Genomic DNA, 5000 nt, shown 5'->3' with positions numbered 1-5000 from the left:
CGGGACTGGACCGTGCTGCAGGAGGGGCTCAACCCCGGGTTTGGCTCCATGTCGACTGGAGCTCCGGCCCAGGGGCGGGCCGGGCGAGAGTTCCAGGAACCCGGCCGCGATTCCGGCTTCTCCCCGGTGCCCTGCCCGGAGGCCGGGCAGGTCCGGGGGCCTTCGGCGCGGGCGGCGGGCTGCTCCCGCGGGGGAGACGAGCCTCTCTGGGGCCCGGGAGGTTGGCCCTGGGTCGACCTGGCGCCGGGGCTCGGGCTCCGGAAGTCCGTATGAGGTTTTTCAAACGGGCCTTGCCCGGGCCTTCGCTCCAGGAGGGCGGACACTTTCGGCGGTTCGTCCCGGTGGCTGGGCCGGGTGCCGCATCTACAATATTGCCGGGAAAGGTCCGCGGAGATTTTCGGGGACACGGCTTTCGGGACCCTAGATGCCCATCTTGGGTTCCAGGCGGGCGGACGGAGGAACCTCCGGGGCCGGACCGTGCTGCAGGAGGGGTTCAACCCCGAGTTTGGCTCCATGTCGACTGGAGCTCCGGCCCGGGGGGCGGGCCGGGCGGCCTGGCCGGGCGAGAGTTCCAGGAGCCCGGCCGCGATTCCGACTTCTCCCCGGTGCCCTGCCCGGAGGCCGGGCGGGTCCGGGGGCCTTCGGCGCGGGCAGCGGGCGGCTCCCGCGGGGGAGACGAGCCGCCCTAACGCCCGGGAGGGAGGCCCGGGGTCGACCTGGCTCCCGAGCTCCGGCCCTGGAAGTCCGTATGAGGATTTTCAAACGGGCCGTGCCCGGGCCTTCGCTCCAGGAGGCCGCACACTTTCGGCGGTTGCTCCCGGCGGCTGGGCCGGGTGCCGCATCTACAATATTGCCAGGAAAGGTCCGCGGAGATTTTCGAGGATACGGGTTTCGGGACCCTAGATGCCCATCTTGGGTTCCAGGAGCTCGGACGGAGGAACCTCCGGGGCCGGACCGTGCCGAAGGAGGGGGTCAAAACCGATTTTGGCTCCATGTCGACTGGAGCTCCGGCCCCGGGGCGGGCCGGGCGGCCTGCCCGGCGAGAGTTCCAGGAGCCCGCCCGCGATTCCGGCTTCTCCCCGGTGCCCTGCCCGGAGGCCTTCGGCGCGGGCGGCAGGCGGCTTCCGCGGCGGAGACGAGCCTCTCTGGGGCCCGGGAGGTGGGCCCTGGGTCGACCTGGCGCCGGGGCTCGGGCTCCGGAAGTCCGTATGAGGTTTTTCAAACGGGCCTTGCCCGGGTCTTCGCTCCAGGAGGGCGGACACTTTCGGCGGTTGCCCCCGGCGGCTGGGCCGGGTGCCGCATCTACAATATTGCCAGGAAAGGTTCGCGGAGATTTTCGAGGACACGGGTTTCGGGACCCTAGATGCCCATCTTGGGTTCCAGGAGGCCGGACGGAGGAACCTCCGGGGCCGGACCGTGCTGCAGGAGAGGTTCAGCCCCGAGTTTGGCTCCATGTCGACTGGAGCTCCGGCCCGGGGGGCGGGCCGGGCGGCCTGGCCGGGCGAGAGTTCCAGGAGCCCGGCCGCGATTCCTACTTCTCCCCGGTGCCCTGCCCGGAGGCCGGGCGGGTCCGGGGGCCTTCGGCGCGGGCAGCGGGCTGCTCCCGCGGGGGAGACGAGCCGCCCTAACGCCCGGGAGGGAGGCCCGGGGTCGACCTGGCTCCCGAGCTCCGGCCCTGGAAGTCCGTATGAGGATTTTCAAACGGGCCGTGCCCGGGCCTTCGCTCCAGGAGGCCGGACACTTTCGGCGGTTGCTCCCGGCGGCTGGGCCGGGTGCCGCATCTACAATATTGCCAGGAAAGGTCCGCGGAGATTTTCGGGGACACGGTTTTCGGGACCCTAGATGCCCATCTTGGGTTCCAGGAGGTCGGACGGAGGAACCTCCGGGGCCGGACCGTGCTGCAGGAGAGGTTCAACCGCGAGTTTGGCTCCATGTCGACTGGAGCTCCGGCCCAGGGGCGGGCCGAGCGGCTTGGCCGGGCGAGAGTTCCAGGAGCCCGGCCGCGATTCCGGCTTCTCCCCGGTGCCCTGCCCGGAGGCCGGGCAGGTCCGGGGGCCTTCGGCGAGGGCGGCGGGCTGCTCCCGCGGGGGAGACGAGCCGTGCTGGGCCCCGGGAGGGAGGCCCGCGGTCGACCTGGCGCCGGGGCTCCGGCCCTGGAAGTCCGTATGAGGTTTTTCAAACGGGCCTTGCCCGGGCCTTCGCTCCAGGAGGCCGGACACTTTCGGCGGTTCGTCCCGGTGGCTGGGCCGGGTGCCGCATCTGCAATATTGCCAGGAAAGGTTCGCGGAGATTTTCGAGGACACGGGTTTCGGGACCCTAGATGCCCATCTTGGGTTCCAGGAGCTCGGACGGAGGAACCTCCGGGGCCGGACCGTGCTGCAGGAGAGGTTCAACCGCGAGTTTGGCTCCATGTCGACTGGAGCTCCGGCCCAGGGGCGGGCCGAGCGGCTTGGCCGGGCGAGAGTTCCAGGAGCCCGGCCGCGATTCCTACTTCTCCCCGGTGCCCTGCCCGGAGGCCGGGCGGGCCCGGGGGCCTTCGCCGCGGGCGGCGGGCGGCTTCCGCGGCGGAGACGAGCCTCTCTGGGGCCCGGGAGGTCGGCCCTGGGTCGACCTGGCGCCGGGGCTCGGGCTCCGGAAGTCCGTATGAGGTTTTTGAAACGGGCCTTGCCCGGGCCTTCGCTCCAGGAGGGCGGACACTTTCGGCGGTTGCCCCCGGTGGCTGGGCCGGGTGCCGCATCTACAATATTGCCAGGAAAGGTTCGCGGAGATTTTCGGGGACACGGCTTTCGGGACCCTAGATGCCCATCTTGGGTTCCAGGAGGTCGGACGGAGGAACCTCCGGGGCCGGACCGTGCTGCAGGAGGGGGTCAAAACCGAGTTTGGCTCCATGTCGACTGGCGCTCCGGCCCGGGGGGCGGGCCGGGCGGGCAGGCCGGGCGAGAGTTCCAGGAACCCGGCCGCGATTCCGGCTTCGACCCGGTCGACTGCACGGCGGGCGTGCAGGCCGGCGGCGACTCGCAGGGCCCCTTCCAGGCAGCGGGGCCCAGCGGTTGGAGCCCGGCTACCCCGGCGAGGGGCGGAAGAACCTGCACGGCGCGGCGGGAGAACCCGGCATGCTTCCGCGGGGCAGGTCGGGCAGGAGTTCCAGGAGCCCGGCCACGATTCCTACTTCTCCCCGGTGCCCTGCCCGGAGGCCGGGCGGGCCCGGGGGCCTTCGGCGCGGGCATCAGGCGGCTTCCGCGGCGGAGACGTGCCTCTCTGGGGCCCGGGAGGTTGGCCCTGGGTCGACCTGGCGCCCGGGCTCGCGCTCCGGAAGTCCGTATGAGGTTTTTGAAACGGGCCTTGCCCGGGCCTTCGCTCCAGGAGGGCGGACACTTTCGGCGGTTGCCCCCGGTGGCTGGGCCGGGTGCCGCATCTACAATATTGCCAGGAAAGGTTCGCGGAGATTTTCGGGGACACGGATTTCGGGACCCTAGATGCCCATCTTGGGTTCCAGGAGGTCGGACGGACGAACCTCCGGGGCCGGACCGTGCTGCAGGAGGGGGTCAAAACCGAGTTTGGCTCCATGTCGACTGGCGCTCCGGCCCGGGGGGCGGGCCGGGCGGGCAGGCCGGGCGAGAGTTCCAGGAACCCGGCCGCGATTCCGGCTTCGACCCGGTCGACTGCACGGCGGGCGTGCAGGCCGGCGGCGACTCGCAGGGCCCCTTCCAGGCAGCGGGGCCCAGCGGTTGGAGCCCGGCTACCCCGGCGAGGGGCGGAAGAACCTGCACGGCGCGGCCGGAGAACCCGGCATGCTTCCGCGGGGCAGGCCGGGCAGGAGTTCCAGGAGCCCGGCCACGATTCCTACTTCTCCCCGGTGCCCTGCCCGGAGGCCGGGCGGGCCCGGGGGCCTTCGCCGCGGGCGGCGGGCGGCTTCCGCGGCGGAGACGAGCCTCTCTGGGGCCCGGGAGGTCGGCCCTGGGTCGACCTGGCGCCGGGGCTCGGGCTCCGGAAGTCCGTATGAGGTTTTTGAAACGGGCCTTGCCCGGGCCTTCGCTCCAGGAGGGCGGACACTTTCGGCGGTTGCCCCCGGTGGCTGGGCCGGGTGCCGCATCTACAATATTGCCAGGAAAGGTTCGCGGAGATTTTCGGGGACACGGATTTCGGGACCCTAGATGCCCATCTTGGGTTCCAGGAGGTCGGACGGAGGAACCTCCGGGGCCGGACCGTGCTGCAGGAGGGGGTCAAAACCGAGTTTGGCTCCAAGTCGACTGGAGCTCCGGCCCGGGGGGCGGGCCGGGCGGGCAGGCCGGGCGAGAGTTCCAGGAACCCGGCCGCGATTCCGGCTTCGACCCGGTCGACTGCACGGCGGGCGTGCAGGCCGGGGGGCGACTCGCAGGGGCCCTTCCAGGCTGCGGGGCCCAGCGGTTGGAGCCCGGCTACCCCGGCGAGGGGCGGAAGAACCTGCACGGCGCGGCGGGAGAACCCGGCGTGCTTCCGCGGGGCAGGCCGGGCAGGAGTTCCAGGAGCCCGGCCACGATTCCTACTTCTCCCCGGTGCCCTGCCCGGAGGCCGGGCGGGCCCGGGGGCCTTCGGCGCGGGCATCAGGCGGCTTCCGCGGCGGAGACGTGCCTCTCTGGGGCCCGGGAGGTTGGCCCTGGGTCGACCTGGCTCCCGGGCTCGCGCTCCGGAAGTCCGTATGAGGTTTTTCAAACGGGCCTTGCCCGGGCCTTCGCTCCAGGAAGGCGGACACTTTCGGCGGTTGGCCCCGGTGGCTGGGCCGGGTGCCGCATCTACAATATTGCCAGGAAAGGTTCGCGGAGATTTTGGGGGACTCGGTTTTCAGGACCCTAAATGCCCATGTTCGGTTCCAGAAAGTCGTTCAGAGGAACCTCCGGGGCAAAAGAACCGTGCCGCGCTGCCTTGTCAACCGAGCGTGGAGGCAGCGTGCCCCGATCCGGCGGGCCTGGCCGTGCGAGAGTTCCAGGCTCTGGCCCGCGATTCCGGCTCCCGCCCCCCCC

The sequence above is a fragment of the Alligator mississippiensis genome, chromosome 14, assembly GCF_030867095.1.
Source record: "Alligator mississippiensis isolate rAllMis1 chromosome 14, rAllMis1, whole genome shotgun sequence".
NCBI lineage: Eukaryota > Metazoa > Chordata > Crocodylia > Alligatoridae > Alligator > Alligator mississippiensis.
Note: the sequence above shows the minus strand (reverse complement) of the source record.